At 44.2% G+C, this 13,963-nt stretch overlaps 1 long non-coding RNA gene across 1 annotated transcript; it reads left to right on the forward strand.

Annotated features, from left to right (window-relative positions):
* The first annotated feature begins 4,403 nt into the window (after positions 1 to 4,403).
* LOC310772099 lies at positions 4,404 to 10,581 on the forward strand. Its single transcript, XR_014552469.1, has 4 exons — positions 4,404 to 4,465; positions 4,579 to 4,667; positions 9,916 to 9,988; positions 10,100 to 10,581. It is a non-coding gene; the product is annotated as an uncharacterized lncRNA (long non-coding RNA).
* The last annotated feature ends 3,382 nt before the right edge of the window (positions 10,582 to 13,963 follow it).

A 13,963-nucleotide genomic window follows, 5' to 3' on the forward strand; every position in this document is an offset into this window, starting at 1 on the left:
AAGCCCGCCGCCTACCGATCATATGGAATTATCTTCTAGAATAATTGAGGACGATATGGTTTCCTTTGTTTATTGAGTAGCCTAGTGATGAATACGAGTTGATAAGGCAATAGACGAATCTGGTTGGTAACTTCTGCACGCACAACCTCTCTCTCGCTCTCCCGCTATTTTCCTCTCGCCTGCCATGGGGGGATCTTTATCATAGCAGAGATGTGCGGGTTGTCTTTGTTCTCTGCTGTTGGACTTTTGTTGCTGCTGTGGTTTCCTGTGGGGTGTGTGTGTGAGGCGGATGGGGGCGTTGTGCTTGTGTCCGCCGGTCAGTCATTGCTGCCCGAACAACACACAAACGCATTCACACTGGAGATAAGCCCTACCACTGTGACCAATGTGGAAGCAGTTTCAGTCTGTTGCATCACCTAAAAAGACACAAACGCATTCACACTGGAGATAAGCCCTACCACTGTGACCAATGTGGAAGCAATTTCAGTGGGTTAGGTCACCTAAAAACACACAAACGCATTCACACTGGAGAGAAGCCCTACCACTGTGACCAATGTGGAAGCAGTTTCAGTCTGTTGCATCACCTAAAAAGACACAAACGCATTCACACTGGAGATAAGCCCTACCACTGTGACCAATGTGGAAGCAGTTTCAGTGTGTTAGCGAACCTAAAAAGACACAAACGCATTCACACTGGAGATAAGCCCTACCACTGTGACCAATGTGGAAGCAGTTTCAGTCAGTTAGGTAGCCTAAAAGCACACAAACGCATTCACACTGGAGATAAGCCCTACCACTGTCTGAAGAAACACCGCTGCATCTAACCTGAAGAGCGCCCTCCACTGTCTGCAGACGGAACAAACTTCTCTCTGTCCAACCACACATGTAATCAATGAATCAAAGTTCAGTGACAGTCTGATTATGAATAATTATGTTTGTTTCTGACATTGCATTGCTAGAATGTAAACAACAATGTAAGAATGTCATCACAAAGTAAATGGAGAGCTTGTGAAACTGTCTGATTTGTGATTACTACAGCAGAATAACATGCAGCTAATATCACCATTATTTTTTCTGACCCACCATACAGAGCGTCATATTTTGTATTGACATATATTGAATTGAGATATATTGTCCCTAAGATTTACTAACATGAATTAACAAGAACATTGATATCAACAAAGTAAAGTAAGCTAAGTCACAACAAGCATTACGTATGACATGAACGATCTGTGGCAGTATATTTGAATACTTTCTTCATCTAATGTTTAATCAAGTTTCACTATTACATTTTAATGTGATTTGGTTGTAGAGTTTGCCAAGTGGTGCTCATGCAGTACTGGGCTCCTCCCACCTGGAGCTCCAGAGAGGAGGAGCTGGGGCGCCATTGATGAAGCCAGCTGCAATGCTGCAATGAGGAAACTCACTCCTGATAGAATGTCTCTGCCTTCAAAATAAAACGCAAATATAAGTGTTTCAAATAAATACAAATAAGTGTTTTGCGTGTGTCATCATTCATCATCAGTTACTGGAGCTGGAGCTCTTTGCCAAAACAGCATTATACCACTTTATAGAGTATGTATTACTCATTAGGAATACTGTATACAATATAGGCTACATCATCCACATTCTGTGAGTAAACATGAATAGCCATACTAATTTCTATATAGCCTATATTTTACTTTCTAGATAAGATTTACTTTCTATTTAACTCCCCTGTAGAATTAATTTGACAGCTCATCCATCATATTTTGTACTTTACTTATCAAGCACATTGTGCTTGTATGATGGAATATGTGACACATGAACTTTCATTTGATCTATTATTGTTATGAAGCCACCTGTAGGGTTGTGCTTATTGTATTAATTACCTAAATGTATTAATCAATTAGAGAGAGTTTTTAGTGAATAGAGACAGAACAATTAAAGTGCTAGGATGTCATTATAGTACACAGTCACCTCCTTATCATTACCTGTTTACATCAGAACACAGTCTAGACCCACCTACACAATAACAAACTGACAGTATTCATTATCAGCTTATTGGCCAAGTATGTACACATACAAGGAATCTGACTCTGGTTTGCCTTGCTCTCAATGTACTCACACACACACACACACACACACACACACACACACACACACACACACACACACACACACACACACACACACACACACACACACACACACACACACACACACACACACACACACACACACACAGTGATGGTATGACATTGATGACATAGGCTGATAGATGAAGTGTAAATGTATGGGCCTAAATAGACATACATGCAGACTAGACTAGAATAGAACTAGCCTACTTATTCGACTTTCTCAGTTCCCATAAGTCACATGTTTTCTTGTGTCCAAGCTTTACTTAGCACAGCCCTGATTGGAGGATTTCCTGTCTACAGTTGTTCCACGCTTTTTAAATGTTTTACTCATACTTTATTTCTTGATATTTCCATCGTTCTGCTGGTGGTTAATGCTACACTGGACCATGATATCCACTAATGGATATCGACAGGATAAATAAGCTGTTGTTGTTTTTGGTTTCCATAGGAAGGGCGATGCTGGTGTTGCTATGGATACAATTTCATCCTAGAGATGTGAGCAGACACACAGCATGGAGCTGCAACTGAGTCTCTGATTGGACATTAGGACAGCTTCCATGTTCCCAGGGTTTATATGGCAGATATGGGAACATGACAAAGGGTTCAATATTCCCAGGGTCCAATGTTCCCCAGGCCTAAATATGTGCTGTCCCAGGGTTCAATGTTCCCCAGGCCTAAATATGTGCTGTCCCAGGGTTCAATGTTCCCATGGCTCAATGTGCCCAGGGTTCAATATTGATCTCTGGGAACATTGAACCCATGGGAACATTGCTATACACTCTTTCAGCTCATCCCTCCAGACTTCTGTCACACAGAGATAATGGCTGAAGGAGAGGAACTAGCATTGCTTCCTCAGCTTGTTCCTCCTGTAACCACCGTCTCAACTGTCACAACTATTTTTGATATTTCCCAATAATCATCTTGGGATTAAAATGATTTTGCTTTGAGGACTGCAAAAAAGGCAGCTATTGAGGAACCGTTGTTGTTGATGTTGTTGTTTGTCAAATACATTAGATTTGAGCCGTGCTGTAAAGATGTGTCATCCTGTGCATCTCTGACAAACTTTGACTGGATTTACACAACACATGTCCAAAATACAATAAATGTCATAGTAAGCCTAAATATTTGTGGATTATAAACCTTTTATGGGTTTTTCATACTGTAACATAGCTTTTTCATGCATCACTAGTAATAAGTAGCTTAATTGGCAAAGAAATCCAAAATGTTATTTTATGCATAAACTAAAGCCCACTCATGTAGCTAACTCAGTAGGCTATACAGTAGGCTACTATTTAACATGATAACATTATTAGATCATGTTAAATAATAATATAATACTGTTAAAATGTGCTAGACTAGTATATCCTAGGCTACTCTGACGAGGGGAAAATAACTCAAAATCATCATAGTTTTAGCTACAAAGCTACAGGCTATAGATTGGAACAGGCTGCTTGGTCACAGCAATGCATTGCAGTAAGTAAAGGACAATTAGCATCACAATGTCCCGCCTTCACCTCATTCAAACAAAGCCTCACAACCATGGATGTGTTCAAACCCCCACCTGAAACATCTGTGCTACAATGGGCGGGGCGTCGGTGAGTTCAAAGGTGTGACGTCAGCTGCGCTATATAAACAGCTGTTTACAGTGTCTGACTGCCTCTTTAGACCCGGCGGCCCAGCTTGATCACTAAAGAGATGGACATTTCTGCAGAAACCCCAGGACAATAGACCAGGAGGACTAGGCTTCTGATCAACGTGTCTTTGTGCTCAGATCCAGTCTACAACTACTGCGCACACAAGCAAGGACGACTTTGGAAACGCAAAGACTCCAAGTAAGGCTGAGATATAGTGCATAAGCCCGCCGCCTATTCTAGAATCATTGAGGACGATATGGTTTCCTTTGTTTATTGAGTAGCCTAGTGATGAATACGAGGTGATAAGGCAATAGATGAATCTGGTAACGCACAACATCTCTCTCTCTCTCTCTCTCTCTCTCTCCCTCTCTCTCTCTCTCTCTCTCCCACTCTGCCTCGCTCTCCCGCTATTTTCCTCTCGCGCGCCATGGGGGGATTTTATCATGGCAGAGATGTGCGGGTTGTCTTTGTTCTCTGCTGTTGGACTTTTGTTGCTGCTGTGGTTTCCTGTGGGGTGTGTGGATGAGGCGGATGGGGGCGTTGTGCTAGTGTGTGCAGGAGTGTACTCCCGGCCACTAGGGGGCAGTGCAGTACTGCCTGTGGAACAGTCTAGGTTAGAGTGAGTTGTTGTTGCCACGTTCTTTTCCATCCGTTCTTGTGAGTGTGCACGTTGTCTCTCCTCTCTCTTCAGCATGTGATTGCTTGTTTGATGTAAGTCTGCTAATATTTATATGCTTTATGTTACAAGATTTATGTTAACAGTATTCACTCATGTTATAGTTTTATGTCATGCACTCGCTCATATGTTGTTATTTTACCCGCAGGGTGTTCTCATCTTTGTCGGTAATAAAATTGCTAGCAGACATTGAGGAGTCTTTCTTCAGTGTGGGCCGGTCAGTCATTGCAGCCACGTGTGAGTTTTAACTTTGTATTTTAAGTGTAAAGTCTTCTTTATGTGTGGTGTGTGAGTCAAGGATCACACTGTGAACTGGATTGCTAGTTTTAATATCAAGAGTTGCGTGGAGATACATTGGCATGTGATATCGAACTGCTAGACGCTACCGGTACTCAAGACACAAGCAGTACTAGAGGCACGCTGATTGGCTTAGCATGTAAACACTACGGCGGCTCACAGTAGACAAACATGACATGCGATTATCAAATCATCTACATCCTTTCCCTTTAGCTCAGAACAGTCTTTAGAAAACAACCAAATTAGACTTTAGGCTTAGACTTAATAGCTAACACAAATCAGGGTGGATTAATATATCACTTTGACGGATGAGCCTATTCATAACACTGTCACCATAAGTGCATAGAAATTTAGTGCAAATATTCAGTAGGCATAACATTTTCAAAACATCAACATCCAATACTTCACAGTATACAGATTATATATTTTTCTTTCACAACAGGCATTGCATAACATTTCCTTTTTTTTTCCAACTAGCAGTGTATAATTTTTTTTTTTTTTCACTGCGTATATTTCGGGTTTGGTCTGCAGGTGCGACCTGAACGTGTTGTGTACTGTTCATTACTGTTCCCAGTGCTCAAGCGTGTTGTGGGCACAGGGCGAGGAGGGGAAGCGCCCTGTGGTCGTATGGCGTTTGGCTCATGACTGTGGGGTGTGGGGGGAATACAGTCCATAGGGGAGGGGCTGGTGATCAGGGAGTCCGGGTCCTCTTCTTGGAGCGGTGGTGGCGGCTCTCCAACGCGAAGGATGTGGCGTCGGTTCCTCCTGTATGTCCTTCCATTGGACTGAATGATGTAAGAGCGTGGCTCCGTGCTCTTTTCCTGTACAGTCCCTAGTTTGTCGTATCCGTTTGGAGTCTGCAGACGCACCACTTGTCCCTGTGATAAAGACTGTAGTGGGCGGCTCGACTTGTCATAGTGGCGCTTGAGAGTGAGTCTTTTGTTAAGGAGTTGGGCGTTGACTTGCTGGGCACATTTTGGGGTCGGTTCCAGTAGTTTGGTGCTTACTGGAATGGCTGTGCGTGTCTGTCGTGACATCAGACGCTTAGCTGGGGAGCCCAGTGTTGAATCACGGGGAACATTTCTGAGGTTGAGAAGGTTGAAGAAAACATCGCTTCCATCCCTGTGTGACTTCTCCATCAGCTGCTTGGCACTGCGCACCGCTCTCTCTGCAAACCCGTTTGATTGGGGATATTCAGGGCTGCTGGTGGTATGCACGAAATCCCATTGTTTGGCAAAGTCCTTGAAATGCTGACTGGTGTACTGCCTAGCATTGTCAGAGAAGAGAGTGTGCGGCGTGCCGTGGACTGAAAAGTGTCTCTTTAGCTTAGAATATGAATCCACAAGCACCTGGTAGTGCTTGCCATGCCATTCGAAAATGTCTGTGGCCACTGTGGACCATGGGAGGTCTGGAACAGGGTGAAGTCGGAGAGGTTCCTTTTGTTGATGGGGCCTGGTGCTGTTGCATGTTGTGCACGAGAGCAACTCCTCAGTGATGTCGTTTGACATGTTTGGCCAGAAGATGATGCTTCTCGCTCTGCGCTTAGTTGCTTCAGCACCTGGGTGCCCTTTGTGCACAATGTTGATGTACTCTTTGAGACTGGGGGATGATTGTTTTGTGGCCTTTCATAATGATGCCGTCCTCTACTATGAGTTCGTCTCTGTAGGGGAAGAAAGGCATGAGAGCAGGCTGGAGGTGGCTTATTTTGGTGGGCCATCCTCGCTGGATAACTGCACTGAGAGCCTGCAGTATTTCATCCTCTGCTGTATGCGTTCTGAGTTCCTCCAGGCGGGCTGTGGAGATGTAGCTCACTGACATGACTTCAAACGCATTGCTTTCAGCAGGGCTTTGGGAGACTTTTGTGTTCGGAGCCCTTGAAAGAGTGTCTGCCAGGTACATTCATTTGCCCTTTTTGTACACTAAGCTGATGTCGTAGCGTTGCAGCTGGAGCAACATTCTCTGGAGACGGGCAGGGGCGGTGTGGATGGGCTTTTTGAGGATAGTCACCAGAGGCTGGTGGTCGGTCTCCACGAGCGTGGGCTTTCCATGTAGTCCCTGAACTTTGTACAGGCAAACATGACAGCCAGGAGCGCTCTTTCGATCTGTGCATATCGTGTCTCCGTGTCCGTGAGGGTGCGTGACTCCGAACACCACCGGCCTGCCGTTCTGCATGCACGCGGCTCTGAGTCCATAGCATGACGCGTCACAGGTGAGCGTTACTGGCTCCTTGACGTCGTAGAATGCTAATACGGGTGCGCCAGCCAGGCACGACTTGAGGCGGTCAAATGCGTCTTGATGTTGCTGGAACCAGCACCATGCAGTCTCTTTGTGGGTCAGTTTCCTCAGCGGCGTTGCGATGTCACTGAGGTTTGGAATGTATTTCGCAAGGTAATTGACCATACCAAGAAAACGCTGTAGCGAAGCAACATCTGTGGGGACTGGCATGTCGGTGATTGCTGCGGTCTTGGAGGGGTCCGCTTTCAGGCCTTTGCTTGTGAAGATATGGCCTACATAGCCTACTTGGTCCAGGCGGAATTTACACTTGTCTGGGTTTAGCTTGAGGTTGACCTCTCTCACCCGTCCAAGCACTCTCTTTAAGTTAGCATCGTGCTCGGCTACTCCCCGGCCTCCGATGAGGATGTCATCGACGATGACTGAGCAGGGATAGCCGGCGAACAGCTGCTCCATAGTGCGTTGAAACACTTCACTTGCTGAATTAATTCCGAAGGGCATCCGCAGAAATCTGTAGCGCCCGAATTGGGTGCTGAATGTCGTCATCATTGAAGATTTCTTGTCGAGACTTATCTGCCAGAATGAGTTCTTAGCGTCCAGAACTGAGAACACTGTAGCCCCCGGCATTTGAGCTGCTACTTGTTCAACACTACGCATGGGGTAGTGGGGCCTTTTCAGTGCTGTGTTAAGATCTTTTGGGTTGATACACAGCCGGATTTCTTGCTTGTCTTTCTTGTGTGCCGCGACCATGGAGGAGACCCAGTCCGTGGGCTCGCTGACTGGTGTTATGACACCTATGTTCTGCATCCGTTCCAGTTCAGCTTTCACTCTCTCCTGCATCGCGACAGGGATGCGATGGGCTGGCCGGACCACAGGCTGTATGTCGGCGTCCACCTTCATGGAGTAGGTGAGTGGAAGTTCTCCGAGCTCATTGTTGAACAGATCTTGATATTGCGTAAGAATCTGTGTGTTGAAGTCTGTGTTGCTCTCCATGGTGACTTGATGAACATCAGGGCTTAATTTGACAATTCCCATGTCCATGCATGCACAAAATCCTAGCAGTGGTTGCACCTCTCTGCCACTATGAAGAAAGGCAATGAGTGGTGTTGCTCCTTTAAGCAGCATGACAGTGCAACCATGCCGTTTGTTTCAATTCTGGTTCCACCATAAAGCAACGAGGTTTGTAGCTTTCCTCTGCTTTACAAGTTGCTCGCCGTCAGCCACATGTTTGAACGTCTCTTGTGACATAACGTTGCATTTTGCTCTTGTGTCCACTTTCATTTCTGTTGACTTGCCATTTATGTGTATTGTGACGAATCCTTCGTCCTTCTCATTTGCATATGAATTGACACAGTCAACACAGTTATCTCCCTCGACACCGTCCACATAAAACGTTTCATCTTCATATGTGGGCTGCTCCACTGTCACTTCATGCACAGACTGTCTGTAAGGCTTTCTGTTTGTACTGCTTTGGCTGCGTGGTTTAGACTTGCAGCAGCTCTTGTAGTGGTTTAGCTCATTGCAATGATGACACTGTTGTCCGAAAGCTGGACATTTTTCCCGCTTAGCAGCATGACTACCTCCACAGTTGTTGCATCTTGTGATGGCCTGGGAGAATGGCTGTGGTTTTGACTGGGGCTTCCTGCCTTGAAATGGCCTCACTGCATCGACACTGGTGGCTTGTGTGGCTAGCGTCTTGCTATTTTCTTCTGTCATCTCATGGATTCGACAGAGTGAGATTGCTTTGGCAAGTGTTAGTTCACTATCTCTCAGCAGAGATTTTCTTAAAGAGTCACTAATAATGCCACACACAATCCGGTCGCAGATTAGCTCGTCAGTCAAATCTCCAAAGTGGCAACTTTTTGCTTTCATCTTCAGATCACTGAAAAATGACTCGATACTCTCACCTTGCTTCTGGTTTCTCGAGTGGAATTTGTGTCTTTCCATTGTCCTGTTGCTTTGGGGATTGCAGATCTGTCTAAACTTCCTCTTGAAACACTCCGGGTCCTCCCTGGACTCCGCACGGGCAAGCACTGCTCCGCCGTCCCCGGGTGCACGCACCTCCGCTGCATAAACAAATGAACACTCCCGCTCAATTGCTTCTGGTCCAGCGAGGTTAAGGAGTATATAAGCCTTTGTTTTCGCAGGCTTATCATAATGTGCTGCTGCAACAAAAATATCAAACTCCCTCTCGAAGTTTCGCCAACTTTCTGCAACGTTTTCATCAAAAACAACGGGGTCCGGTCTGCGAAAGCCGTCCGCCATGTTGTCTGACTATCGTCTCGTCTCTCCCCAGCAAAAAGAAACAGGTTGTCAGGCGAAAAAAATACTCACACAGGCGATGAGTTCGTACCTATTCTGACACCATGTAAAGTCTTCTTTATGTGTGGTGTGTGAGTCAAGGATCACACTGTGAACTGGATTGCTAGTTTTAATATCAAGAGTTGCGTGGAGATACATTGGCATGTGATATCGAACTGCTAGACGCTACCGGTACTCAAGACACAAGCAGGACTAGAGGCACGCTGATTGGCTTAGCATGTAAACACTACGGCGGCTCACAGTAGACAAACATGACATGCGATTATCAAATCATCTACATTAAGTAAAGGTGATGTTTTATTAAAGGAACATCAAAGGTGTCTCTCTCGCGCATGCGCTCACTGTTGACCTCCGTCATTCAATGGATACCAAATTCTCTCTATTTGATGTGTGCATGTCCAACTAATTCAAGAAAACACGGCCGTTGGAGCCTTGGTTTATGACCCTTTGTGTTCTCTCTCTCTCTCTCTCTCTCTCTCTCATTTGTATAGCCTACCTTCAAACCTATGATTATCTCAATACATTTTAGGCAACATACCATTCAATGTTGTACAATTTCAATTAGAGTTTGAGACTCCAATTTGTAATTAAATTGTATATGACTGATTTAATTTAACCCCTGCTGTATCTACAGAGCTGCTTGGTGGGAGGACAGACATCTGGCTTAGGAGGGGAGGAGCATTGTCAAAATGAATTCTTCAGAAGAGGTGAGAAAAATATCACTGTTGTATCACTGATGTTGCAGCATGCGCGCACACACACACACACACACACACACACTGTGCCCCTGCCCTAATTCTTTCTTTGTGTCTTTATAGAAACAGAGAGACACCAACAAGAGACCCAAACGCATTCACACTGGAGAGAAGCCCTACCACTGTGACCAATGTGGGAGCAGTTTTAGACACTCAAGTGCCCTAACAAGACACAAACGCATTCACACTGGAGAGAAGCCCTACCACTGTGACCAATGTGGGAGCAGTTTCAGTAGGTTAGGTCACCTAAAAACACACAAACGCATTCACACTGGAGATAAGCCCTACCACTGTGACCAATGTGGAAGCAGGTTCAGTGAGTTAGGTAGCCTAAAAACACACAAACGCATTCACACTGGAGATAAGCCCTACCACTGTGACCAATGTGGAAGCAGTTTCCGTAGGTTAGGTCACCTAAAAACACACAAACGCATTCACACTGGAGAGAACCCCTACCACTGTGACCAATGTGGGAGCAGTTTTAGACACTCAGGTGCCCTAACAAGACACAAACGCATTCACACTGGAGAGAAGCCCTACCACTGTGACCAATGTGGGAGCAGTTTCAGTAGGTTAGGTCACCTAAAAACACACAAACGCATTCACACTGGAGATAAGCCCTACCACTGTGACCAATGTGGAAGCAGGTTCAGTGAGTTAGGTAGCCTAAAAACACACAAACGCATTCACACTGGAGATAAGCCCTACCACTGTGACCAATGTGGAAGCAGGTTCAGTCAGTTAGGTACCCTAAAAACACACAAACGCATTCACACTGGAGATAAGCCCTACCACTGTGACCAATGTGGAAGCAGGTTCAGTGAGTTAGGTAGCCTAAAAACACACAAACGCATTCACACTGGACAGAAGCCCTACCACTGTGACCAATGTGGGAGCAGTTTCAGTCAGTTAGGTCACCTAAAAACACACAAACGCATTCACACTGGAGAGAAGCCCTACAAATGTGACCAATGTGGAAGCAGTTTCAGTCTGTTAGGTAGCCTAGAAACACACAAACGCATTCACACTGGAGAGAAGCCCTACCACTGTGACCAATGTGGAAGCAGGTTCAGTGAGTTAGGTAGCCTAAAAACACACAAACGCATTCACACTGGAGATAAGCCCTACCACTGTGACCAATGTGGAAGCAGTTTCAGTAGTTTAGGTAGCCTAAAAACACACAAACGCATTCACACTGGACAGAAGCCCTACCACTGTGACCAATGTGGGAGCAGTTTCAGACACTCAAGTGCCCTAACAACACACAAACGCATTCACACTGGAACGGGCTACTGGTGTGACTGCTGTAAGAAAATGTTCACTCAGTCATCTAGTCTGAAGAAACACCGCTGCATCTAACCTGAAGAGCGCCCTCCACTGTCAGCAGGCGGAACAAACTTATTTCTGTTCAACCACACATGTAATCAATGAATCAAAGTAAATGGAGAGCTTGTGAGACTAATATCACCATTATTTTTTCTGGCTGTAAGCCTGATGAAGACCAACGGTTGAAACGTGTTGCGTTTTTGTGTTTGCCCGTATCAAATTGAAGATGTATTCTGGTTTGTAACTCTTTGCAGTACGCAGATACAATTACTTCTCATTAAATAATATATTCTTTTCAAACTCCAAGTAGCTCCTTTTCTCGCCTTGTAGGCTATTCTATTTTGCCTTCTGAGCTGCTTTGGTCCACATTTTTTGTGCCTCCGTATTGACATATATTAAATTGAGATATATTGTCCCTAAAGTTTACTAACATGAATTAAACAAGAACATTGACATCTACAAAGGCAAGTTCATATTAAAGGCACAATTAATGCGCATCTCTTCAGTGTATTACTTCTAGCCTGGCATTAACTAAAGTAACTATGTCACAACAAGCATTACCTATGACATGAATGATTTGTGGCTGCATATTTGAATACTTTCTTCATCTAATGTTTAATTGATAATCAGGTTTTACTATTAAACTGTATTGTGATTTTGTTGTAGAGTTTGCCAAGTGGTGCTTGATGCAGTACTGGGCTCCTCCCCCCTGGAGCTCCAGAGGAGAGGAGTTTTAGCTCCAGAGAGGAGGAGCTGGGGCTCCTTTGATGAAGCCAGTTGCAATGCTGCAATGAGGAAACTCACTCCTGGTAGAATGTCTCTGCCTTCAAAATAAAATGCAAATAAAAGCGTTGCAAATAAGTGTTGTTTTGCTTGTCATCATTCATCATCAGTTACTGGAGCTGGAGCTCTTTGCCAAAACAGCATTATAGCACTTTATAGAGTATGTATTACTCATTAGGAATACTGTATACAATATAGGCTACATCATCCACATTCTGTGAGTACACATGAATATCCATACTCATTTCTATATAGCCTATATTTTACTTTCTAGATCAGATTTACTTTCCATTGAACTCCCCCATACAATTAATTTGACAGCTCATCCATCATATTTTGTACTTTACTTATCAAGCACATTGTGCTTGTATGATGGAATATGTGACACATGAACTTTCATTTGTTCTATTATTGTTATGAAGCCACATGTATGGTTGTGCTTATTGTATTAATTAACTCAATTTATTATTAAAATAAACAAGGTTTTTCTGTTCCCCAAACTCCCGTTAAGAAAAGCGCATCTGTACATCACCTTTATTATATCCTATATGCAATGCCACCTCACTACTACAGGAAACCATGTCATATAGTTCTTCAGCTGGATATCTTCATTGTGTCTCTCTTTCTACATGCAGCTTGTATGCATGTAGCGTTGGCAAGTCTCAATTAGAGGGAAGAGAGTTTTTAGTGAATAGAGACAGAACAATTAAAGTGATAGGACGTCATTATAGTACACAGTCACCTCCTTATCATTACCTGTATAGTTTACATCAGAACACAGTCTAGGCCCACCTACACAATAACAAACTGACAGTAGTCATAATCAGCTTATTGGCCAAGTATGTACACATACAAGGAATTTGACTGGTTTGCCTTGCTCTTAATGTACTCACACACACACACACACACACACACACACACACACACAGAGTGATGGTATGGCATTGATGACATAGGCTGATAGATAAAGTGTAAATGTATGGGCCTAAATAGACATACATGCAGACTAGACTAGGATAGAACTAGCCTACTTATTCTACTTTCTCAGTTCCCATAAGTCACATGTTTTCTTGTGTCCAAGCTTTACTTAGCGTAGCCCTGATTGGAGGATTTCCTGTCTACAGTTGTTCCACGCTTTTTTAAATGTTTTACTCATAGTTTATTTCTTCATATTTCCATTGTTCTGCTGGTGGTTAATGCATGCTACACTGGACCATGATATCAACTAATGGATATCGACAGGATAAATAAGCTGTTGTTGTTACTGTTGTTGGTTTCCACAGGAAGGGCGATGCTGCTGTTGCTATGGATACAATTTCATCCTAGAGATGTGAGCAGACACACAGCATGGAGCTGCAACTGAGTCTCTGATTGGACATTATAGCTTCCATGTTCCCAGGGTTTATATGGCAGATATGGGAACATGAAAAAGGGTTCAATATTCCCAGGGTCCAATGTTCCCCAGGCCTAAATATGTGCTGTCCCAGGGTTCAATGTTCCCCAGGCCTAAATATGTGCTGTCCCAGGGTTCAATGTTCCCCAGGCCTAAATATGTGCTGTCCCAGGGTTCAATGTTCCCACGGCTCAATGTGCCCAGGGTTCAATATTGAACCCGTGGGAACATTGAACCCATGGGAACATTGAACCCATGGGATTGCTATACACTCTTTCAGCTCATCCCTCCAGACTTCTGTCACACAGAAATAATGGCTGAAGGAGAGGAACCAGCATTGCTTCCTCAGCTTGTTCCTCCTGTAACCACCGTCTCAACTGTCACAACTATTTTTGACATTTCCCAATAATCATTTTGGGATTAAA

The sequence above is a fragment of the Poromitra crassiceps genome (assembly GCF_964638095.1).
Source record: "Poromitra crassiceps genome assembly, contig: HAP1_SCAFFOLD_1960, whole genome shotgun sequence".
Lineage (NCBI taxonomy): Eukaryota > Metazoa > Chordata > Actinopteri > Beryciformes > Melamphaidae > Poromitra > Poromitra crassiceps.